The following is a 25,952-nucleotide window of genomic DNA, read 5'->3' on the forward strand; positions in this document are numbered from 1 at the left end:
GGTCTGCACTGCCTGGGGGGCAGCATTAATTGGGGAGTACATTCCTGAGGAGACACCTGTCACTTCTCACCTGAGCCTCCCTTCCAAGCTTGTCTCATCCCGGGGATGAGCAGGGAGTTTATTGCAGACATGAGCTCATGGCTCTCTGGGTGGGCTGACTGGGGATCCCTGCCCCCCGCCCCCAGGTTCAGCTGGATGCTGCCACGACTTGTTTGTCTTGGCACCTGCGTCAGGTACCCCTGACCTCACAGACCGGGGGCACCGGGGCTGAAAATGATGGCTGGGCTGGAAGGGCCCTGGGAAGGAGGGGCCATGGACTCCTCTGGCCTGCTCTGTCCACCTCCCCACCCCCATCCGGGGCAGGAACAGGCAGGAAGATGATGCTGACCTGTCTGTACGCTGGCAGAGAAACTGAGGCGTTGAGGTGGGGTTGCTCTTCACGGGCACCATTCTACCCCTGTATGTCGTGCAGTGTCGGGCGGGCACGCTTGGCTGCTCACTGGACAGCTAAAAGCCAGAGTCCACCCAGGCCAAGGCCCCCTGAAAACTCTGCTCCCACCCCTAGGGTGGGGGCAGGGAGGGACAGGAGTTGAGAGCACTTCTCCAAAAAACCAAACTCACTGCCGTGGAGTTGATGCCAACCCTCTAGGACAGGGTATACCTGTCCTGCGCATTGCAGGGGTTGGACCTCTTTATGGGAATACAAAGCCTCACCTTTTTCTTATGGAGCTGCTGCTGGTTTTGAACTATTCAGTGTGCAGAGGTCTGGCCCATGTACTGCTGAGAGACAGAGCGAGAGCGAGAGCGAGAGCGAGAGAGAATATAGCCTCCTCTTTAGGAGCAAGGGGGTCGGGGAAGAGATGAAAACCCTTATGCTTACAGCTGTAGAGCATTTTACACGTGTGTGGCTCTGCCCTGGATATCAGACAGGTGTGATTCCCATTGGTTCTTGCCCTGTGACAGAGTAGAACTGCAGTGACTGAGCCCTGCTGGTGCAGTGGTTAAGCGTTCGGCTGCTAACCAAAAGGTTCGGCCCACCAGTGTTCCATGGGGGAAAAGCTCTGGTCTGCTCCCATAAAGCTAATCTGGTGTCAATGTGAGGATTAAACGTAAAGGGGTGGAGTCTAGCCTGTCAATCAGGTCACAGCCAATGAGGCCTCTGGGTGGGCATGGCCTTCTTCTGGGGATTCTGGGAACTCCTGTCTTCCTCCCTGGAGGCAGGAGACACTCTCTCTCTAGGCTCACTCTCTGGGAAACATTGCAGCTGACAAGACACATGGAGCTCTATGCTAGTGCCCTGAGCTGGAGGAACCATGTGGAGACCCCTGCCAGTGTTGAGATGCTTCTACCGCCACTGGATCCACAAGACTTTCCACCCACTGGCCTGTGGTCTTCCTGCATTCGGCATCATTGTATGTGTTGTGTGAGTCTAAAGAAGACTTTTTAGGTTGGTATCAGACCTATAGGCTAATATTGGACTTATGGACTTGATCTGGCCTGGGCTGAGATGTTTTCTCAATTGCTCTTGTATATAAAGCGCTTTCTTATACACATATGCGTGTCTATGGATTTGTTTCTCTAGTCTACTTGGACTAACACAGGTGACATAGACTAGATGACACACCTGCACAACCACAGCACTCTTGGACGACCTGGAGCTGATCACCTTGTCCTTTGTCCTGAGGGACGGGGGTGGGTTAAACTTCCCGTCTTTCAGATGGAGAACCAGACAGAGGTTAGCTGACAGCTCGAGGGGGGAGGACAGGATTAAATCAGGCGTTCCTTGCTTCTGCCTCAAATCCTGCCTCTTTCTACTTGAAGGTGCTGGTGCCCATGAAAAAAGGTAGCAGGGAGAGGGCTTAGAGAGCGCTCCTCGAGAGGTGAGCACTAACCAACCAACCAAACCCATCCCCTCCAGTCGATTCGGACTCACAGTGCCCCCATGCAGGGTTTCTGAGACTGTCCATCTTCACGGGAGCAAACAGCCCCATTTTTTCCCCTCCAGGAGTGACTGGTGGGTTTGAACCTCTAGCCTTTTGGTTATCAGCCTATCACCGAGCCTGCAGGGCCACCAGAACTCCTGAGTGAATGGCACACCGCACTTTTATACACAAGGGCGATAGGCAGGAGGCCCCCTGGTTATGGCTACCATGCTGGGAACACAGCAGCTGTAGGTGGGAGCTCTGCGGAGCAAGGCCGTGTGTGGGGTTAGGAACACACAGCCTGAAGGCACCATCATGGCCCGTGAAGCCAACCTCTCCTTCGAGCCCTCCTTGGGGACACAGATGAGGCTGACTGTGAGGTGGGCCTCACCTTCGTGGACTCCCAGTTGCCTGGCTCAGGGGCCCCCGAAGTAGCCTGTCTGTGCTGCCGGCACTGTGGGCAGCTCCGGGCGAGCCTGTGTGCTACACGGCCCTGTCATGGGACCCAAAGAGCTTGCCTTAGAAGCTTTTGGGGAAGGAGCCCGGAGGCATCTTGGTGACCTGGTGGGCTGCCGTCCACAGGATCAGCAGTTTGAAACCACCAGCCGCGCTCCATGGAAGAGAGACAAGGCTTTGCACGCCAACTCTCAGCGGCACTTCTACCCCAGCCTACAGGGTTGCCGTGAGTTGGCCTCGACTAGATGGCAGGGAGTTCTTTGTTCGTTTGTTGGCTTTGGGGGTGTCCAGGCCTTTCTGCCCCGTCTGCCTGAGCCTGAAAGCTTCCCGGGAGCCTGTTTGGTGTCAGGGCCGCCTGCAAGCTTCTATGACAGGCATCGACCAGGGACTGACCCTGCACCCTGGGAATTGAATCTGGGACTCCGGCAAGGGAGGCAAGAATTCCATCACTGAACCACCAGGTATAGCTCTTCCTCCACAATATCCGGTAGCAGAAGACACTTTTTTTCCCTCCTTATGAAGCACTTTTTAATCTTCGTCCTGGAGTCTGCCTCCTCCTCCAAGAATCCTAGACCCGGGCTGATGCCCAGGCGGCTGGGGGAAGAAGGGCCTCTCACACTGAGCCCAACACTCCCCACAGATCTCCTCGTCCAGCCCCTACGAGCTTCTGATTTGGGTGGTCGCTGCTTCCTGGGGGGCCCAGCGTCCCCTGCGCTAGCAGGACCACCCCCTGGTGACCCCGCCCCTCTCGGGGTGACGCCAGGCCAGGGGGCTCAGAAGCTCCCAGCAGAGTTGGCCGCCTGGGTCCTTCCCTGCCTGGCAGGTGCCGTCTCTCCTCTTGTTTCCCCAGCAGAATCCTGGTCACGCTGGGCACCCTCTCGGCCGTGCACCCAGGAGTTTACAGGCCACGGTTCAAGGGCCTGTTTCAACGCCAGGGAATCAGGGTCATCCCAAGGGCAGGGTTATCTCCTTGGGAAGGGGAAGACGTAAGGGGGAATCCAGAGCACAAGCTAACATCGGACGAGGGACTCAAGTTGGGACGGGTTATCTGGTAGGAGGACCCGCAGACCAAGGCCACTCAGACCCGGTCTCTGACATCATCAGCGGCTGGAGAGGTCCCCTGGCCGTGGATGCTGTTGGGTCCCATCAGCCATGTGACAGAGCAGACCTGGGGTTTCTAGGCGGTCACTTTGATGGCAGCAGGTGGCCAGGCCTTTCTCCCGAGGAGCCCTGAGTGGGGGTTCTAACTGCCAAACTTTTGTTGGGCTTCCAGGACTCTTCTGCAGGCCAAAGCCTTTCATAATTGTTAGAGACACCACCCCCCCACGCACACACACATACACACACCTGGCAACCTCAGATGAACCCACACTGTATGGGTTATACACGCTTGACTTCAACTACCTCCCCTCCCCTCCCCTTCTCTTCCCACAATTGCTCCCCCCACTGCAAAAGCACCCCCCATCTAGCCTAGACCTGGGGGGGCCGGGGCTGTCCCTGAATATTAACTGTGTTGAGCGCTGTGCCCTGGAGGCAGGTGTGGGAGGCAGGCTCCCCAGGCCGAGGGGCCGGCTAGAGGTGGGCTTGCTGGGCCTTAATTCTGCAGCCTGTGATGAAACCTGAGGACGGCCTGTCTGTTCCCCCAAGTCAAGCTCCCCTAGCCCTCTCTTCCCCGCCCCCGCCCCCAGCTTCAAGGCCAAGCCTGGTGGTTCTAAAGATCGACATGTGACTACCCTCAGAAACCTCCATCGGACCCCCATCTGTGCCTACTGCTTCACTGGGCACGGTACCCCCAGGCACAGCCAGCAGGGTCGTCGCCTGACTCCAAGAACGTTCTGCTGAGACCCAGACTCACCAAGGTGGTGAACAGCGTCCCAGGGGCAGGCCGGGGAAACTCAGGGTGAGTGGAGAGGGACTAGGGACTCACAGGGCAGTGCCCAAGACCACCCGGCAGAGATGAACCCTGAGAGATTGTCCTCCGGCCAGAGCCCGTGCCCAACCCCCTTCCCCAAAGCCAGCCTTCTGAGGGGCCTCTCAATAGTTCCTTCCCTTTTCACGCTGCTGCCGCTGAACTTGAGTTCCGGGCCTCGGTACCTTGTCCTACCCTAATAGCTGAGCGCCCTCCATCCACTCCCATCCAACACACAGAGGCCTGGTGTGAGGCTCTGAAGCTGTACATCTTGATGGGAGCAAACAGCCTCGTCTTTCTCGCATGGAGGGGCTGGTGGGTTTGAACCTCGTGGCAGCCTTCCTGGCAGGCTGTCTGATGGAAGGCGTGTTTATGATTTACTGTCTGTGGCAGGCCCTGGACTAGACCCTGGCCCCACGTTTTCCCGTTGACTCTTTTTTTTTTTCCCCCAGGGGATAGCGCGAACGCAGTCCCCCACTACCACAAATTATGCAGTCGAGTTTCCCACATTTGGGGAAATCGCAGGGGTCAGCCCACCCGGAGTGCAATAGGTGAGCCTTGCCCTGGGAAAACCACCCCCGTTGACTCTTTACAACACCTCTGTGAGCCGGGTCTCACCAGCCTGGCCTGACAGATGAGGTGACAGTGGCTCTGAGAAGTAGCTCGCTCAATGTCACATGGCTGGGGTACAAGTGCTACACAGTTTTAGACTACTCTCTGTCCTGTCCATAGAGTGGCCCCCACCCCTGCTCCCTGCCAAGCCCCCACTCCATAAATCTGATGGTCTAGTCTCATGGTCCTTTTAAAAAAAAATCATTTTGTTGGGGGCTCGTACAACTCTTATCACAATCCGTCCATCCATCCATTATGTCAAGCACATTTGTACATTCGTTGCCCTCATCATTCTCAAAATATTTGCTTTCTACTTGAGCCCTTGGTATCAGCTCCTCATTTTTCCCCTCCCCCCCCGCCCCCCCCCTCATGAACCCTTGATAATTTATAAATTATTATTATTTTGTCATGTCTTACACTGTCCGATGTCTCCCTTCACCCACTTTTCTACTGTCCATCCCCCAGGGAGGAGGTTATATGTAGGTCCTTGTAATCGGTTCCCCCTTTCTATCCTACCTACCCTCCACCCTCCTGGTATCACCACTCTCACCACTGGTCCTGAAGGGATCATCGCCCTGGGTTCTCTGTGTTTCCAGTTCCTATCTGTACCAGTGTACATCCTCTGGTCTAGCCGGATTTGTAAGGTAGAATTGGGATCATGATAGTAGGGGTGGTGGGGGGTGGAAGCATTTAGGAACTAGAGGAAAGTTGTATGTTTCATCATTGCTACACTGCACCCTGACTGGCTCGTCTCCTCCCCGAGATACTTCTGTAAGGGGATGTCCAATTGCCTACAGATGGGCTTTGGTCCTTTTAAAAATGGAATTGTGGTGTGTCCTGTTTCTTAAACCCTTCAGTGGCTCCTCACAGAATACAGAATTACAACCCTCAAACCCTCCATCCGCCCTCCATCTGCTCTCTGCTCTCTCCCACTAACTGGACGCCGACCACAGCAGGCTCTGTGGTCATGAAGAAGCCCTGGTGCTAGAGCAGGCTACCCCTGGGCTGCTAACCAGGGTCCCGGGTCCAAACTCCCCAGCAGCTCCATGGGGGAAAGAAGGAGCTGTCTGCTCCCGTAAAGACGTGTGACCCCGGAAGCCCTGTCCTCGAGGGGAGCTAGGACTCAGGATCCGCCCACGGCAGAGAGTGAGTGAGCGGAACATTCCAAAACCTGGTGCCCCAGCTTGTTTTTTCCCTCTGTGTCGGATGTTCTGTTCCCGGTGCCCCTCCCTGCTCCACACCCCACTTCTCCAAACCCTGCCTTCTCTGTCTGTCTGTCTCTGCCTCACAGCCTGCTGGCCACAGTGCCCCCACTGGGCTCTCTTGTTCTGTCTCCTCACACACCTGTGCTTCCACGATGTTAACGGGAGTGGTGGTCTGCTGACAAAATGTTGACCTCCCGTTTAGGAGACCTGGCCTCAGTTCCCAGCCACCTGTGTGTGGAGGCTCCCCTGGTGCTATGATGCTTGACAGTTGTCAGCAGAGCGTCCACATGAGGAACTAGGAAGAAAGGCCTGGTGACCACCTTTCAGTTCCACTGGCCCAGAGTCACCATGAGCTGAGGCCGACGCAGTGACCGCTAGCAGCCGCAACAACAGCATGCCCTGGACTGCCAACCCGGGGAGGACATGCACCGTGCCCCTGGAGGGTAGACAAGGGCCTGGCACCGAGTCCCTCGTGTTTGTCCGGTGAATGAATGCGGGCGGGCGGGAGTTGAGTGAAGGGCCAGGGCGGACCTTGGGGCAGGAACAGTGTCACCATTACTCTTTGCTCTCTGGTCTCTGGCCTGTGCCTGGCACACCGTGGATGTGCAGTCAAGGTTGGCAGGACAAAGTGGGACGGAGGAGGGGGTAGAAGCACAGGTTAGGTTGGAGTCTCCCTGCTGGGGAGCTCAGCTCAGTTCCGCCCACCAGGGGGCGCAGGAGGCCCGGGAGCCAGAGTCACCTTGCTCTCTTAGGAAAAGGTAAAAATATTAAGACAAAACAGAAAAACCCCGTTGCTGTTGCGTCCATTCCAAACCTGCGAGGCCGTGCGTCTCAGAGTAGCGCTGTGCTCCCTGGGGCCATCGGTGGTGGGTTTTTCTGTTGTCGATTGCCAGACTTTTCACCCAAGGTGCCAGGAGACAGGCTGACACGGTCCAGCTTTCAGCTACCAGTGAGCATGTCAACCATGTGCACGGCCCAGAGACGCCTGAGACTTGGCTGCAGAGACCCTGGGGCTGCTGCACCCCACAGGAGGGCTTCGGAAGAGGCTGGAGCCAGGAAAGGAGCCCACCTACAGCGAGATCGCTCACAGAAGCAGGCTGGCTCTTACCTGGTGGGACAGGTAGGAGCTGGCCTCCTGTCCTGGGGGCTAGATGCACCCAGGCAAGGGCTACTTTTGGAGGGGGCATCCCTTGGAGCTGGAGGCAGTGACTGGGGTCAAGTTGGCTGATCTGGGAGACACCCGAGAACTGCTAGCTGGAGGGGCATGGGGGTCGGGGTGGGGGTGGGGTTGTTTGCACAATCATGACAATGCTCTTCAAGAGCCCTGACCAATGGGTCGCCATTCCAGTTGGGCTGCTAACCGCAAGGTCAGCAGTTCAAAGCCACCACTGGTTCTGCAGGAGAAAGATGAACCTTTCTACTCCCGTGAGGCTGCAGTCTGGGAAACCCACAGGGGCAGGTCTCCCCTGTCCTAGAAGGTCATTGTGAGTTTGAGGAGGCTGGGCGGCAGTCACAAGTGCCGCCTGTGCCAGGTTCAGGTATCCCCTGCTGAGAATAGACCGCCTGCCTTTCACCTCCCTCCAGTGGCCAGGAGCGCATCTCCAGGGCCGGCTGCCCCCCTCAGCCCCTCACTGACCATGGGAACCTGGGCAAGGTCTTTCACCTTTCCCATGCCTCAGTTTTCCCACCCATTGACAAGGATGATAACAGCAATACCCATCTGGTGCAGATGCGAAAATGATTGAGCAGACGAACCCAGGAAAGCCTCTTTGAACAGTGCCTGTCACTTAACAAACGCTGCTTTTTAGGGGGGCGGGTGCAAATGGTTAAGGCACTTGGCTGCTCACTGCGAGACGGAGGGCTCAGGTCCCCACAGAGCCACCGTGGAAGAAAGGCCTGAAGGCCTATTTCCCCCAAATCAGCGCTGGCAGCCGCTCAGTGGAGCACAGTTGTCTGTCACACTCGGGCAGGTGGCCACGGGCTCGAGCCGGCTCCAGGGCAGCTAGAAAGAAGGGGAAATGTTATTATGCTTTTCCGCAGCAGCAGCCCTTGGAGGCTTCCCTGGGGTGGCACACGAGCCTCTCGTGGGACCAGCCCCCTGGCAGCATGGCCACCATCTTTGGGTCGGTCCCCAGCACCCAGCCAACCCTCCCTTGGGAAGTCTGTAGGCAGGGAGCCAAAGGCTGAGCTCTCTCAGCACACTGGGTTGATGACCGGGAAGAGAGGGCAAAGATATGATCGGATCACCTTTGGGTTTCAGATCTAGAGAGAACGCGCGCTCGCACGGAGGCCCAGAGATGCCAAATGACCTCACTCCGACAGGTAGAAACAGGGCAGAGAGAAAAAGAGGGCACTGACTCCCCACCACATGGGGCCTCCTAGGGCCAGCTGTGTGGCCACCCTCCTAAGCCAAATGAGACAGCTAGTGATGCTTGTGTAAATGTTGACGCCACAAAGCCTTTGTACTGTGAAGCATTGTTTCAGCGTGCGCGTGCACATGTGTGTGTTTTGCCATTTACCCTCCCCTGTGAAACTTGCAGGAGACCTGGAGGTGTCGTGGTTACACGTGGGGCTGTGACCCGCATGGTCAGCAGTTCAAAGCCACCAGCAGCTCCGTGGGAGAAAGACTGGGCTTTCTGCTCCCGTAAGCAGTTACGGTCTCGGAAACCCTCAGGGGTCGCTCTGCATCAGCATCGACTGGATGGCAGCGAGTTCGGTTTTGGGTTTGGTCAAATTTGCAACAAGAGCACCCCAGGGGGCTAGATCGAGGGCGCGGGGGTTCCACCGGAAGCAAGGTAAGCACGGGTTTACCTGTGCTTATTACGAATCTCCAAAGAACGGTTTCATGTCGCTTGTGTGATTTTCACCACATCATTGACACGATAAAACCCATGTGCCACTGTTGATGATGGACTAATAAGTAGGCCTGTGCTTATCTTGCTTCCCGGTAACCCGCCCCACAGGAGGGAACAGAGCAGGCAGGCCTGAGCAAAGCAGGCCGAGAGACTCAGGAGCTGGCCCTGGAGTGACTGCTCCATCCACCCACGCCGCCGCCGACTCCACGCTGACTCGCAGCAACCCTGGAGAGAGTGGAGCTGTCCATCTGGATTTCTGAGCCTACACGTCTTTACGGGAGCAGACAGCCTCCCCTTCCTCCCCGGGAATGACTGGTGGGTTCAATTGCTGACTGACCTCATAGCCTATTCCCTAACTCATAACCCGACAACGCGCCACGCACTGCCCTCCGAGTCAATGCCAACTCATAGGACAGGGGACAGCGCCCGCCAGGAGTCCTGAGACGGTGGCTCTTTATGGGAGTAGAAAGCCCTGTCTTTCTCCCGAGGAGCCGCCGAGCTGGTTTCCAGCCGCTGACCTTGCGGTTAGCAGCCCAGCTCGTGACCACTGTGCCTCCAGGGCCCGTGATGTCACACGTGGTCAAGACCATCTGCTAGCTGGCATCCTGGTGACCCGTGTCGGAGCAGCACGGCGCTGCCCTGCCCTGGCAGCACCCTCCTGGCTGTGGCATGCAGGAAGCAGATCTCCACACCCTTCATCCGAGGTGTCCCTGGGTGGGCTTGAACGCACAGCCCTTCGGTTAGGAAACAGTTGAGCACTTGGTGGTTTGTGCTGCCCAAATGCTCTTTAAGCTCCTGCTGTTATTGAGATCGGCGCGCCGGTGCCTGGGCCTTACGGCCTCTTGAGCCTGTAATCCAGAGGACAGGGTCAGTCTCTTTGACCTAGACCGTCTGCCCCCTTCACAGTCCCACAGCAGGTCCTCAGTTAATGTGCTCGGGATAACTGTGGGGTTCCCCCCAACCCCTGCCCCGTCAGCTGTCCCTGGCAGGGCCCGGCTGAGCAGGCCTGGCTGGCTGCGTGGCTGGGGCCCTGTCTCTTGGCCCGCCCCTGAGCTCCTCTGGTAATTTCGCCTGGCAGCTCCCACGTTCCGGACTAACTTTAGGGTTGGTTTCGAGTTGTGGTTGGAGTTTTCTGTTTGAAAAATATTTTAAGCAGCTGGTGGGGAAGGGGTGGAGAGGTGGGGAAAGCATAATAAATAAACTTGTGAAAGGAAGATTGTCTGAATGCTCGGAGCTGCCACTGTCCATAGCTTGGCCTCTGGACAAAGCCAGGTGGGGGCCGGTGTGCTATCTAGAGGATGGGGAGAAGGCATCCTGCCAGTTTCAGGGGCCAAACCCCAGATTCTCTGTGCCCACCCACCCCCAACCCCGCCGGCAGCACCTGTACTACACGCTTTCACTGTGACCCACGTTCATTCTTCTTCTTATTTTTAAAATCATTTTATTGGGGCTCATACAACTCTTATCATAATCCATCCATCCATCCATTGTGTCAAGCATATTTGTACATTTGTTGCCCTCATCATTCTCAAAACATTTGCTTTCTACTTGAGCCCTTGGTATCAGCTTCTCATTTCCCCCCTTCCTGCCCATCCCCTCCCTCATGAACCCTTGATAATTTAGAAATTATTATTGTTTTGTTATGTCTTACATTGTCTGATTTCACCCTTCACCCACTTTTTTGTTGTCCATCCCCCAGGAAAGGAGTTATATGTAGATCCTTGTGATCGGTTCCCCACCTTCCCTCCACCCTCCTGGTATCACTACTCTCACCACTGGTCCTGAAGGGATCATCTGTTCTGGATTCTCTGTTTCCAGTTCCTATCTGTACCAGTGTATATCCTCTGGTCTAGCGGGATTTGTAAGGTACAATTAGGATCATGAAAATGGGGTGGGGAGGAAGCATTAAAGAACTAGAGGAAAGTTGTATGTTTCATCATTGCTACACTGCACCCTGACTGGCTCGTCTCCTCCCTGTGACCCTTCTGTAAGGGTTGCCTACAGATGGGCTTTGGCTCCCCACTCTGCACTTCCCCTCATTCACAATGATATGATTTTTTGTTCTTTGATGCCTGATACTTGATCCCATCAACACCTTACGATCACACAGACTGGTGTGCTTCTTCCATGTGGGCTTTGTGCTTCTCAGCTAGATGGCCGCTTGTTTACCTTCATGCCTTTAAGGCCCCAGATGCTATATCTTTCAATAGCCGGGCACCATCAGCTTTCTTCACCACATTTGCTTATTCACACGCTTTGTCTTCAGCGATCTTGTCGGGAAGGTGAGCATCATGGAATGCCAGTTTAATAGAACAAAGTATTCTTGCATTGAGGGAGTACTTGAGTGGAGGCCTAATGTCCATCTGGTACCTTAATACTAACCTATAAATATATGCACGTCGATCTATTTCCCTATCATCATATATGAATATATTTACATATGTACATGCCTGTATTTAGACCTCTATAAATGCCCTTTGCCTCCTTGCTCTTTCCTCTATCTCCTTTGACTTTCCTCTTGTCCCACTATCATGCTCAGCCTTCATTTGGGTTTTAGTAATTCCTCTCGGTTATATTGCCCTTGATCAGGAGGGCGGTGGGGGAAAGGAAGTGGTGTTAACAAACCCAGGGACAAGAGAACAAAAAGTGATCCAAAATTGGTGGCGAGGAGACCCACGCTCATTCTGAGGGTGCAAGTGTACAGCCACGAAGAGCAAGGCGGAAAGAGCCAGATCTACAGCACGCAGGATTGAAGTTAGACACACAAAAGAACTTCCTAATATCAGAACCTTCTCCTACCAGCCACTTGTTTTCCCCACCCAAGAGCCTGCTCTTCTCAGAACTCAAAGTCCTTCTTTCTGGCATCATGCCCCTCCTCCCTCTCCTCTCCCCCCCCCTCCCCCCCAGGCTCCCAAGTGTCCCGGAGCCTCTGACACTGACCCGTCCTGCTGCTCCTCAGCTTTCCTCAGCCTTCTCTTCCCCGCCAGCCCTGTCCCACCCTGGCCTCACAAACCTTCACCGCAGTCACCCTGGGTGGGGCTGGGCTGCCCGAGGTGCGGGGGCTCCCGGGGCCAGGGGCAGAGGGAAGGCTTCAGCTGTCAGGGTTGGCTGAGAAGGACTGCAGAGACAGAGTCCCACAGAGGGGCAGTGAGAGGACAGAAACAGAATCACCGAGTCCCCGAGAGACAGGGAGCACCTCGGAGGCTGGGGGAGGGGGTGCAGGACCCTGCCGGCCTGCGTGGACATTCCTGTGGCCTCTGATGGCAGGGTGGGCTCAGCCCTGAGGGCTGGTTGGTGCCAGCGGGTGCTGGGGCCCAGCATGGGCTCCTCTGCTGGGCACTGGACAGGGGCCCTCCTCAGTACACTGGCCATCTGTCTGTCTGCACCCTGGCTCCCCCAAGGGCTCCCTCAACTTTAGCTCTGGGGAGACTGTGGCTTCTGCAGGAGCAGAGAGGTGACCGGCCTGTGCTGACCTGGCCTGGGGAGAGTCCCGCACAGGGTTAGGGAGCCAGGAAGGAGGGGCGCAGAGAGGGCTGGGGATACGCAGAGTCTAGGAAGGCTGGGGACCTGACCTTCTGGGTGCAAGGGGGGGTGGGGGGGAGGGGTTGGTAGGATGGGGAAGAGGTGGGCTGAGTACCAAGGAGGGGGCCCTGCTGTGGGTGGCCGTGGGGTGCCGCCTGTGGAAAGGAGGCCGTTTGGGGTCCAGTGATGTATGCAGGGATGAAGGTTACTTCAGTCAGGACATCGGAGTGGAAGGTCTTCCCTGTGGGAAGGGGGAGCCATGGGGGAAGGAGGAGGGGGTCTGTCCTGAGCATATCAAGGCCCCCCTCAGTGATACACGCTCTTTGGGCCCCCCAGCCTCCTATAGGTATCCCGCAGCAAGGAACAGCCCTGGGTGGATATTTAACAGATCTGGAGGGAGTGAGTAGCCGATCACAAGACATCCCGCTAGCTAACACAGGCCGGAGTCGTCCTCTTCTGTCCCCCAGAGGAAATTCGCCAAAACGTAGAGTCCCAGGGACTCCTCAGAGAGCGGGAAGATGGGAAATTGCACTTCCTAGTGTATGGGTAGGTGGGTGGAGTGAAAACTTCCTGGCATTCCCCCCAGGCGTCGGGAAGCTCTTGGGCACTGCCTTACAGGCACACTGACCACCCAAATTTCCAAGCGTTCCAAGAGGGGGTTCTCTTCTGCCTATCTCAAACACTGGGGTGCAGCTTAGTCAAGAATTACTAATCCGGCACCCCAGTCCATAAGGGGTGTTTCCCCCCACATGCTTGCAGCGCCGTGCCCTCCCCTGGCCTCCCCCTCACCCCTGGCCCCAGAGGTGGCCAGCAGTCTGCTTTGGGTGACCGTCATTTCCTTGTTTTGCTTCCCAAGCATTTAGGGTTTCTTAGATACAATCACCTTGGAGGTGCACCCCAACCCTATGATTCCCATTTTACAGCTGAGGGGCAGAAAGATTAAGTAACTAGTCTGAAGCCAAGTCAAGAAGCAAACAGCTGCGCCAGGATTGTGTTCAGATGGAGCGATTTTTCCAAGCTCGGTCCCAAGGCAAACTAGAATGCAGAGGACACCCTGGCCCAGCCTCATGTTGGAGGCGGGGCCTGTGATCGGGTGCCCAGGAAAGGGTCAGCCCCAGGGAGCAAGAGGCTGGCCCGTTCCTCTCCACTCTCACCCTCACAGCCAGGCTGGCTGCACCCCACCGGGGCACCCTGTGCCTGGCTGTCTGCGTACCTGGCAGGAAATGGTATAGAAGGGAGGCTGGAGTAGCAAGTGGAGCTGGGAACTGGTGTGGGGTGGGATCGGTGCCTAACGAGATTGTCAGGCTCTGTCTGACACATGCCAGGGGAACCTGGGACTGTGGGCATGTGCCTAAAGCCAGGTGTACGCCCATGGTTTTGCCAGGTCTGCCAGGTGTGTGCGTGTGCATGTCTGCGCACACCTGGCATGTCCGCCTGTGTAGGCCCAACTGTATCCACGTACTTGGGTGATTCTCAACCATCTGTTTTTGTTTTTAATTATAAAATAATACACAGTTTTAGGGGAAAATTCAAATGATACGAAAGCTTCTCCTCCTCTCTGAGTCGATTCCAAATGACTTTGACTAATCGAGCGTTTATTCTTCTGCATGTTTTGAAGCATATCTACATGCCAAGTTGTTCAAGTGTCTGAGGGACCCTGCTGGCTCTTGGCTGCTTAGGGACACCGCCCCACCCCTGCGCGGGAGGGAGAATCTGGCAGGGCACGTCCTTTTGTCAAGACTTACAGCCATGGAGACTCAATAGGGTGGTTCTGCTCCGGCCGTGAGTTCTCATTCAACTCCACGGCAGTGGGAGTTTGGGTGATCCAATTCTACGATTAGGTTTCATGGGTCTTAACAACAACGGCGCCCAGATGGACCAACTGTTTTCCAACTTTCTTCCTCCTAGCTCACCTCCCCTTGCCGCACGTGTGGGTTTGTAGCCCTGTGGTACCAAGCCGCCGTGTTCTTATGGAGAGACCGTGCAGTGGGAGTAGCATTGGGCTGCTAGCCCCGGGGGCGGGTGGTTTGAACCCACCGGCCGCTCGGAAGGACAAGCAGGAAGCAAACTGCGTGAGGCAGTCAACCCCGTCCTTCCAGGCTAGCCTCTGTGAGTCAGACTCCACCGGACGACCGTGGATGGAATCCTTATGGAAGTGGGTGGCCAGGCCTTTCTTCCGAGGAGCCGCTGATGAGTCCCAGACACCAGCTAAAGGACGAGCCTGGAGTGTCAGAGGCCTGGCTTCTGGAATGGCTGCCCCACACTGGGAGGCAGCCGGTCCCAAGGGCACTTTGACCTGCACTGGGTTCAGCTCTCTGCCCGCTTTCACCCACTTTTCACCCGCACCCACCCAAAGTCCACACGGCCTCTGACTCCTGATCTCCTCCCCTCCTCCCTCCTCACCCTTGACCTCTGCATGGCGCCTCGGGGTTGGGGTGTGTTCCCTGCCCCCCCAGTTCTCTGGCCCCAGGGAGCTTGGGGATAGGTGGGGCAGAGAGACCCTGAGTTCAGGAGAGGCCGCCCCAGGAGAGGGCGCCACGCTGGTGGCGAGGCTGGCGCTGGGCCGTGTCCAGGTGGCAGCTTCCTGCTTCCCAGAGGGCGTCTGGGAGGGGTGCCCCCGCCCCTGCGCAAGTGTCATGGAAAATCCGAAGCCTTGATCTTTGTTCTTGATTGTTCCTCCTGGGTTTTTACAACTGGAAACTTGGGCCTCGGTGTTCCGTCGGCTCAGAAGGGAGGTGTTGTCTGTGTGTGCACGTCTGTGTGTGAGTGTGGGGGAGGGAGGAGTGGCAGAGTGGGTGCCTCTGCAGACTACCTGACCCCTCTCTCTCTCATAAGCAGACTGCACCCCTGTGCCTGCAGGTGTGGGGGTGGGGTGGGCACAGCTTTCCAGGTCATTCCGGGTCTGCCGCCCCTCTGCTCCCCCAGTTGCCCAGGGCCTCTGCATCCCTCCCTCCCAAGCCCTCTCATTCCCCATCCAACTAGTAAGCGGTGTGGGCGACGTCCAAGTCACCCAGCCTGCCTTTCCTCCCCTGCCTAAGAATGACCAGTAGCTCCCAGCCTTCCTAGTTTCTGGGTGCAGGTCCATGAGTCTGTCTAGCACACAGTCCAAGGAGAAGGTTATGGCTAGGAAGCCACTCGGTAAGTCGGCTGTCCCCGCAGCACCCGACCCAGCCTCCTCCCCCATGGCCAGAGTTCATGGAAACTTCTCAGGTCAGTGATTCTCACCTTCCTTTCCTCCTCAGGAGAAAGGGACCCAACCCCCTGTCCCTGGCACCTGGCACCATCATCCACACAGCGCCCTGCCGTCCTCAGAGAAGGTGCTGTGAGGGAGGGGCAGGACGTAGCCCAGGAGCTGTGCCCCGAGCTTCCTGTGATCCTGGGGGAGCTGGAGGCGAAGTCAGACAGGGGCACAGGAACGGTCGCCCCAAAGTGAGGGGAGACAGTGGTGTGGAAAAAAAACCCAGGGGCTTCCCTTTCAGAACCTTAGCACGCAACTTCCTCAGGCATCCGAGTGTGTGTGTGTGTGTGTGTATGTGTGGTCAGCGGGGGCAAAGACCAGATTTGGGCCTGTTTCTTGGGGGATTGTGGGGAGGCGAGCTGAGATTCCGGGGGCAGGCTAGTCAGCGCGAATGAGGGTAAGTGGGGTTCAGGGAGGTAGGGCAGCCTTTCTAAAGTCCTGTGTCCTGGCCTTCTCTGCCTGGTGGGTGCAGAGTGGGGCTGTGCGCCCTCTGTGTGGCTGTCTGTCTGTCTGGGTGGAGCGTGGGCTGGAGTCCGGAGCAGTCGGTGTCTGCCGGGTAGAGGAAAGCCCCGACTGTGTGGCCCACTGTGTGGCCCACGTGAGGTTGCTGCTTCCCAGGGAACTCCGGCTCCCAGGAGCAGGACCTGCCCCTGCAGGGCCACAGAGGGTGCTGGGGCCCAGGGACCACAGACCAGGCCCCTCTGCCCCCACATCCCATCCACCTGGCTGCCCAAGCGGGACTGACTCTTTGTGTTCCTTCGGACCCTGCTAGTGCCTCTGCCCGGCTCTCCACCAGTTACTCAGTTACCAGGTTGGCTTTCTAGTTTCATAGCAAAGGCAGGGTCCTCCCTTCTCCAGCTTCCTGCACCCTGGGACCTCGGGCATCTCCCCTCCACCCAGCCTGCGCCCTCCACTCCCACCTGGGGAGAAGAAGGGGTCCAGGCCTAGAGGGGAAGACATCTTCTCTCACCTCCAATGTCCAGGCTCCTGCCCACCCACCCCTCCCCCGAGTCATTCCCATCGGCCACATACCCCTCACGGGCCTCACACCTTCTCCCAGCAGGCGTGATGCTGTGCACCCCCACCCAGAAGCCCACCCCGAGCTTGGCTTCTCCAGCTACCATCTCCTGGCTCCCTCCCGCCTGCCTCCTCCAGTGGCTCCTGGCAGGCTTATTTTTTTAAAAGCTTTTGAGATTTCTTTCTTTCACAAACTCACACACGGCACGTATTGTGTGTTGACGCTGTTTTGTACGCTCTATAAACTCAAACCCCCTCCTTTTCTTCTTGCCAACCTACCAAGAAAGAGCAAGAGAGAAGCCCCACGCAGCCACTGTCTCTAATTGATTCCGACTGAGCCTGCAGGAGAGAGCGGAGCTGCTCCTTCGCATTTCCCACACCGGACGCCTGCATGTCCTTCTCTGCCTCCCGGGGGAGCAGCTGGTGGGGATGAATTGCTGACCTTGGTCTTGCAGCCCCGAGCTGTGCCCCTTCACCCCCGGGAGGCCTCGACCACCTGGAAGGCGATGCCCCTCTGGCACCAGGGGAGGATGGTGGGCACGGGAGTTGGGCCGTTTCCCTTCGCAGTCTTGTGGGCAGCGCCCTCGACAGACATGGTCGAATGCCAGTGCTCCTTGGCCTTCACCGCAGCTCCCTCTGCGCTGCCACGGCTGGAGGCTCCACCCACGTGATGTGGTGGTGAGTGCCACGTGTCTGACTCCAGCCCCACCTTCTCTCAGGGGTTCCCATTGGACTATTCGACTCGAAGTGTCTCAGATGGTTCAAACTCAACGGGCCCTGGACGGGGGCTCTTGATCGCCCCCCTCTCAACTCCCCGTCTTGCCTATGGCGTCTCCATGTCCTTGTTGCCGTCACGGTGGTCTTTGACTGCACCGCCCCCTCACAGTGAGCTAGTTCACCATCAAGTCCCCACGGCTGTCTTCACAATGCCTTTCCAGCTCTGCTCCCCGCCACCTCCGGTTTATGTTTTCTCAGCCACCGTTCTTCTCTCAGCGTTCTCGGAACCCATCTGCCCACTTCCAACCCACCACGCCTCCATTCTCTACAGAGGATGACCTCCTACCCAGGCCATGCAGCTGCTCACACCCTTTCCGTGTGCCTGTGCGTGTGTGTGTGTGTGTGTGTGTGTGTGTCCAGGTCCATGAGGCCTTGCATGAGCCTGTTGCTATTGTTGTTGCTGTTTCCGCTCCTATTTTTACAGTGTCATCTTACGCCTCTCGCCACTGGCCAGCCACCTGCACGTCCTTCCAGATCCCGATCATGCATTTTCCCTTCCTGGTTCAGAGCTTGGAACACCTCCTCCCAACTCCCCATACGGCCAACCCCACCCTCACCCTCCAGGCCCACCCGAGGGCCAGCTCCTCAGGGACACTTCCTCACCGCTTCCAAGGAGCCTGCACCTTCCAACGCTGCTGGTTCAGCCCTCGATTAGCTGTTCTTCTGATCACACTGATCACTTGCTTGCTTCTTGCTCTGGTGGACACTCCCTCCCTCCCGCCAGGTAAACTCCCCTTGTCCGTTTGAGTCTCCCCAGTGCCTAGGAGAGGACTTGTCCCTTGGTAGCCATGTAGTAAAAAGTCACCGATGAGTGAATTCATGAAGGAATGGTCCCCATTGCCAAGGCCACCTGGGTTCAGGTGGGGCTAGACACAAATGTTGGGAGAGAAAGGCAGTCTCTAGGTGGGGCTGCTGGACTCAGCGAGTAAAAATACCAGACGCCCAGTTCCACTTGGCTGTGCAGCAATGGCCACGGAGCACGGGGCTGAGCACTGGGCTGTGATCCACACCCCAAGGTCCGCAGTTCGAAACCAGCAGGTGGGCCTGAGCCCGGGAGAAAGACTGGCTTTCTCCTCCCCTCCAGAGTCACAGCCTGAAAGCATCCAAAGGCGCCCTGGGGCTGGAGGGGTTACGTGTTGGGCTGCGATCCGCAGCCCCCCAGCAGCTCTGCGGGAGAAAGACTGGGCTTTCTACTCCCGTGAAAAGTGACCGTTTCAGAAACCCATGGGCGGGGGTGGGGAGCGCTATGAGTCCGCATCGACTCCATGGCACTGAGTTTTGGGGTTTGGGGGGGTGTTAACTTTCAGAGAAACAGCAAAGAACTCTTCCGTGTAAGTATGTCGTTCCCTTCCATGCAGGAGACCCAGGCTTATTCCCCCACAACTGTGCCTCCTGCAGGAGCCCTGGTGGCCTAGTGGCTACACGCTGAGCGGCTGACCACCAGGTCGGCAGTTCTAAACCTCCAGCGAGGCTCTCTACTCCTGTAAAGAGTTACAGTCTGGGAAACCCACAGGGGCAGGACTGCTGTGTCCTACCCTGTCGCCGTGAGACAGAGTCGACTGGATGGTGGGGAGGCTGGTGTTTGAAGTCCTGCCTAGGCGGCCACCCTGTCTGGCAGTGGAGGCCTATGGGTGGCTGCGACGAGGGACAGCTTTCTCCGCCGGGCTTCCAGACGAAGCTAAACGAGGGAAAGCAGCCGGCTGTGTAATCCTGAACAGCAGTCCATGGGAACCCAGGGACCCAACAGTCTGATCGGTCACCAGCCAGCCATGGGGAGGACACAGGACAGGGCAGTTTTCCGTTCAGTTGTGCATGGAGTTACCACGACTTGATGCAGTCCAGCTTGATGGCATGTCTAACAACAAGACAGCAGCAACAGGTCCCACAGTAAGATGTCCTTGGCCGTGTTTTGCCTGGTGATCAGATGAACAAAGAAGGTGGGGTTGGGGGGGTTCTAATGGCATAAGGGGATGAAGGGAGACTATGAGGGGCCTTTGGAGTCAGAGGGACCTGATGGGAGACAGACTCCTGTTAAAGCCTTGTAGGTAAAGACAGTGTGCAGGCAGGTGCACAGTGCCCTCGGATGAGTCTTGCCCCGAGAGAATGGAGGCCGAGAGGAAGTGCTGATGATCTTGACTGAGACCCAGGCGGAGGGCCCTGGTCCCTGGTCAGGGTGGACATTCGGGTCCTTGCCTTTCTGAGGTCCCAGGTCGAACCAGCCACACGCCTCCTTCCCATGACCTTCTCTGACTTATTGTCAAACGTCGCTCATTTCAACACACGTCTGTTGGTGGCCCTCAGGCATGTTGGGCCCTGTGCCAAGTGGTGAGGGGACCAAGACCAGTAAGACAGTGTCTCGCCCTCCCGTCTTCGGTTCCCGATCTCCCCCTGGACAGCACGGAGTGGCTCAAGGAGAAGAGTCCCACGGGCACCCAGTGTCCCCCACACACGAGGCTGCGGGCCTGATGCACTCTGTCTCACTCACTGCTCCTCCATGCAAACCCACACGGCAGGCTTTCTTGCTGTCCCTTCCACCTCGAGGAAAATGTGCCCAGGGGACTGGACCCTTGGGCAAAAGTCACATGGGAAGTAAGCGCTGGGCCTGGGCAACAAGCTCCAGTTCTCTGATCCTTCAGGTAGAACCCTTGGGCCTTGGAGGGCCTCGGTGGTCAGAGCAGCGTCTGAGGCTGGCTGGGTAGAGGCAGCCAGTGGAGGATGGAGGCTGCTGCTGCTCTGCTACAAGGGCAGAGCCGGTGTGCACCAAGTCTTCATTGCCTCTCTGCACCAGGCCCATCAGCATGGGCCCACCTTCCTCTCCTTCAGACTTCAAACACCGTCTGTTGTCTATTGCCTCAGGGGTCAGGCCTCCGCAGTTTTTAAGCTTGGAGAATGCAGGCAGTGTGGGAGAAGGGGCTGCTGAAACACCCCTTTGGTTCCCAGGCCCCAGGCCCTTCTAACTCTGGGCCGCAGCTGGACTTAGGCTCCTGCGCTTGGAAACCCCATGTTATCCTGGACTCTCAGCGGACGCTGGGCTCTGAGAGGGTCCTCCTGGGCCTCTTTCTGCCTCCATGAAGGCCAAGTCCTTTGAGAGCTGGCCTATCTTGTGACCTCAGATCCCTGGGACAGGACAGGAGGCTAAAGCTCATCTCTCAGACTCCCACTGGCATTTGTGACAAGTTATTGGAGCCCCGACCCCTGAGAATCAAGAACAGTTTGAAACCTATTTCAACTCTGTTTCTGTCTTTCCAGTTGCCCATAGCTCTCAACTTCATTTTCCATTGGGTCTCTCTGTTATTTCATTCCCTCATTCGTTCAGATGCAGCTTGGATGGGAGGAGTCCCATCCTTCAGTCCGTCCTAGAACTAGTAAGTGTGATTTGCCGGCCTTGGATCCTACACCTAAGGAATGAGTCTAGTCCCACCTCACACCGTTGGCTTTTGGTCTAATTGCACACACATCCACTGGCACAGAGAGGTGCTCTTGCCTGTGCTTGCCCTCGCCCTCCCAGGCCCATGCCTGCACAAAGATGCCGTCCAGCTGTCCTGTGGGAGGAGTCATGGGCACTGGGGTGAGCACGAGACATGGTGGGCCATTGGGTTGTGGCAGAAGGCCCTCGACTGGGGGAGGCTTGGGCTGAGACAGCAAGATCACCAACCTAGGAATTAGCCAGCAAGTCCTATTCAGCTGAACAGGATGGGGAAGGAGGTGCAGCCTGGTAGACGACAAGCATCAGAAGTCAGCTCCCTATGATGGAACTGTGGGGGCTATCCCTAAAGAGGTTTTAGGGACAGAAATTCTAGTAATCAGCATCACGATCAATGCTGCTGTATCAAACTGCCCTCTCTCAGTCACTTCCAAATCTACAGAGATCTGCTGCATTCCTTGACCGTGGTGAGTGATTCCCGCCCACCCCCGAAATTGAGGAACGAGGGCTGAATTATACGTTGGGATCACTGAGCTAGAGAGTGGACCAGTGTGTAAGAGGTAAGACACGAGAGAGGAAATACCACAAAAGCAGGATTGTCGAGCCAGAAGAGACTGGGACAAACACAAACCCAGCCCTCCTCCCAAGGACAAAGGTATCTAGAGACAGTAGAAGGGACCCTGGGTTTCCCACCAGCTGTGGGTGAGGGCTTGAATCAATATTATCCGATCTTAAAGAATCAAGCTAACATGGCCATCGCATGGGAAGGGGCACATCCAAACATGTGTGTTCATACTCACACGTATATGCCCTTCTTCCCCCTCAGAAGGAGCTGGCAGGAAGCAGAGATTTGGCAAGCACGGGGTTAACTCTATGGACGAAGGCAGCCAAACCAGAATATGTAGGTTCAAATATCTACCCCTAGCCTGAATTATCTGGTTTGGCCATCTACACTTAGCAAATTAACCAGATAATTGCCAGAATCCTGCACCTGGGCTGGGAACACAGGGTGTAAGGGTGGCCTGCGTCTTTGCAGATAGATAGATAGCTCGCCACATGTTGCTTTGAAAGGCCTCTCTCCACATCTTGTGACATCTAATCCGTATTTGTAACCAGCTCAATAATGGTGCCCAGATGATCCAAACCCAAACTCTTACACCAGGCTCCTGGTCTGCAGCTACCCAGCACGGGACTGAACAAGGGATGTTGGTCCCTTGGAGAAAGTGGGACACACTCACAAGGGCAAGGCCATGATGGCTCTGGCTTTCTTCCCCTATGAACGTGGGCCCAGGGCGTACAACGAGGTTGACTGTCGGGCGAAGTCACACAGAACGAGGAAGGCAAGCCTATTTTTTTAAGACACGTCTTCAAATAAGAAGCACAAATAAAGGAAACATGAAAAAAAAAAATAACAGCAAGAGAGCAAGCGCAACGAGAGCCCTTTGCGTCGAATAAGAGGAGCCGTGGGTTTCCACCTGAGTTCTGCGAAGGCCTTGCTTTGAGGGCGTGTCAGCGCCATTGAGGGGAGCTGCACTCCTTGCTTTGGGAAAGCGGCGGCTCTACAAGACGAGGACCTCCCAGGAGCTGGAACCCGGGTGGTGGCCGCCGTTGTCCGATCCGATGGAAACCATGCATCTCTGTCTTCACCGGGAGCATTCAATGTACTTCTCCTGGGGGTGGGGGTGGGGTGTGGTGTCTTGTGAAGATGCAGATGTGGGTTGAGTTTCTGCATTACTGTAAGCTCCCAAGGGAAACGCGCGATGGATGGATGGATGGATGGATGGATGGATGGATGGATGGATGGATGGAAGTCCAAGGTTTTCGGTGGATGTCACTTAGCTGTTGCCATGGCGTTGACTTTGACCCCATGGGTGTCAGAGTAGAACCGTGTCCCGTGGGGCTTTCAGGCAGGTTTTTCAGAAGCAGAAGGCCAGGGCTGTCTCTCGAGGCACCTCTGGGTGAACTTGAACCTCAAACCTTGGGGTCAGCACCCAGCTTGCTAACCATCCATCTGCACCACCCGGGGACTCCGCCCTAGGAAGATCAGGAGCGTTACGCCAAGTCTCAGGTCTGTCCAGAGTGTCTTATCTGTGCCGAGCCTCAGTTTCCTCTGTTGCAAAATGAAAGACAGTGCTTAAACACAGCCCTCCCAGAGGATGTTAGGAAAGGTCCCTGGGAGATCCTGTATTTGAGAACCCTTTCTAAATTGTCAAGTGTTTTACAAATGTTTGTAATGGTTTTCCGGTTGGCTTTGCCCGGTGTTGCTGACAGGGCAGGTGGCACTGATAGAGTGATAGTGTCCCTCGCCCCTGCATCCATTTCAGGGCACCCTCATGTGAGGCTGTCATTCTGGAAGCTGTTATTTGCAGAGCCAGATACTGTGTGTGTGTGTCCCTCCGCCCTCTGATTGCTGGGCTACTGGACCCTGGCCCGTGACCCAGAGACCTCATGGCTTCCAGCTGTGCTGAAGCATCGGGAACATTCCTCTCTCTTGGGCTTGTGGGTTCTCTCTTCAACTGACCACAATCAGGGCTTGCCCTGGACCAAACTCTTGCTCTCGGCAGTTTTTCTACAGTGTCCGCCCCCCCCCCCTCCAAGCTCTTCCCCTGACACCCTCATGCCCTGGTGCCCTCAGCTCCCTCCTCCCACGCCACCCCATCAAATCTATCAGCAAAGCATCTGACACAGGAATTCAGACTGAGCGATGACTGATAGGGCCCGGGGTGACCTCTCCTTAGGAGACAAAGTCAAGAGGAGGGTTGGAGCCGCAACGGAAGGAACTGTACGAGGGGAGGAGCTCAGGTCTCGGTGACTGGAAAGCGAAGCGCTTCTTGGAAGGATTAGGAGGCGTCTCTCCATCTCCGGTTGCTGGTGAGTTAATTCTGACTCACAGTGACGCTCTGCATGGCAGGGGGAAATGTTGCTGCAGTCCATAGGCTTTTCAAATATATGTGTGTGTGTCAAATATAACATATAGGTTAAATATAAATATAGACACATGTATCATATATATAGATAGAGAGAGATTTATTCTTGTGTTTCAGGTGAATCTTCAGATAACAAAGTAAGTTCCCCTTTCACAATTTTCACACCAATTGCTCCATGCCATTGGTCACAGGGTCTACAAGGTGCCAGCAGCCGACTTGTGCGTTCTGTTCTGTTTGCTCTGGTTCCAGTTCAGCTTCCCCCCCCCCCACCCCCCAGCACGGTGTCTTTTCTTTGGGATAAATGCTGACTGTTTGGTCTCATAGAGTTAGTCATTTAAGGGAGCACGTGGCTCAGAGGGGGATACGGTTTATGTTATCAGTCAATTATTTGGCTGAAAGGTGCCCCTCAGAAATAAGTTTAAATCCATGCTCACAGGTTATCTTAGGGCGGTCGTCTCGGGGGGCCTTTAGTCTCGCTCAGGCAGCGGGTCTGGCCTTTTCCTTGGGGATTTGAATTTTGCTCAACAGTTTTCTTTCAGTCTAACGAGGACCTACCATTAGGAGTGATGGCTGGGCACCATCTGGTTCAGGAGGCCGTGGTTTATGCAGATCATTGATCCATATCCGTGGATCAATTTCTTTTCTGAGTCTTTGATTGCTTTCCTTCGCCTTTGCTTCATAGGAGCAGAGATCAATATGTGTATCTGGATGGCCACTGACAAGTATTTAAGATGCCCGAGCTGCTCATCCGACGAGGATGCAGAACACGCTCTCTGTGTACTACGTGATGCCAACGGACGGAGCTGCCCCTGAAACAGGAGCACTGGGGGTGCAGGGGGCCACACACTGAGCGGATCACTACAAGGTTAAAGATGTACAGCCTCCGAAATTCAAAGCAGGCAGTTCTACTCTGTCCTATAGGATGTTTCTGAATCGGGATGGACTTGACGGTGGCGCGTTTGGGTTGAGTCCCCTATGTTAGGCTGAGAAGCAAAACCAGCAACACTTACCTACATTGTGGAGAAGTCTAGGTCAAGAAGCACAGCTCCCAGAGTTGTAGAAGCAGGTAGGTCCAGTGCAGGGTAAGCCGTGCGGCCGATGTTAAAGCAGGAGGCTTTTCCTGGCTTGTGTGGCTGCTAGCTGGGAAGCCAGGAGGCTGAAGACAACCAGGAGGCCAGAGGACTCAGCAGAATGGAGACCATGGCTGGTGGACCTAGAGCAGTGGTTCTCCACCTTCCTAATGCCGCCACCCTTGAAGACAGTTCCTTATGTTGTGGTGACCCCCAACCATAAGTAGCAACCAAGATAATGTTATGGTTTGGGGGTCACCACAACAGGAGGAACTATATTAAAGGGTTGTAGCATTAGGAAGGTTGAGAACCACTGGCCTAGATGCACAGCCAAGCTGACACAAAACCCAACTATCACATCCCCCAAGACGATGATCCCCAAGTCATCTAATCCAGTAAACGAATCTGGTAAGTGGTTTGAGCATGTTTAGGAAGCCTCAGTCATCGTGCCCTCCTCTGTGGTGTCTTCATATGAGGGGGTTTCAAAATGTTCACGGAAAAAATGGAATGAAAAGAGGATGGAATGTTTCCACGAGCTTTTTGAAGCTCTCATATACAGATCTACTCTTATAGTACGCAGCACATACATATAGATGTGCATATATTTATACATACCTACAGATACATCTATACACACACGTTTGTTTGCCTATGCAGAGGCATATCTATCTAGAGAACCACACTCATGTCCTTGGTTGTTTTCACTGTTGTTTGAAAAACTGCATCTGCTAACAACATTTACCCAAACTGTCCGTCTTTCTCGGGCATTTGTCTTTCATGTCAGCAATGGTAACAAGTGTCTGCTATCTAGAAAACGAGTCTCCTTTCCTCTCCCTCCATCACTGGTAACCGTCAAAGATCTTTGCTTTCCTTATGCTTGTGGGTAAGTCAAAAAGTATTGCCACCAGGTTTTCAGTTCATCCACCCATCCATTCATCCATCCACCCATCCACCCATCCACCCATCCATTTATCCATCACCCCATCCATTCATCCATCACCCCATCCATTCATCCACC

The 25,952-nt window shown here is 55.7% G+C and overlaps 1 non-coding gene and 1 pseudogene across 1 annotated transcript; one reads left to right on the forward strand and one right to left on the reverse strand.

Moving 5' to 3' along the window:
- Window positions 1–25,952, forward strand: part of LOC101663336 — a 49,015-nt pseudogene that overhangs the window by 4,482 nt on the left and 18,581 nt on the right.
- LOC115868565 lies at window positions 4,737–4,902 on the reverse strand. The gene has a single exon (XR_004045667.1). It is a non-coding gene; the product is annotated as a U1 spliceosomal RNA (small nuclear RNA).

Source organism: Echinops telfairi, unplaced genomic scaffold, assembly GCF_000313985.2.
Source record: "Echinops telfairi isolate 266 unplaced genomic scaffold, ASM31398v2 ScPeMD7_12;HRSCAF=54, whole genome shotgun sequence".
NCBI lineage: Eukaryota > Metazoa > Chordata > Mammalia > Afrosoricida > Tenrecidae > Echinops > Echinops telfairi.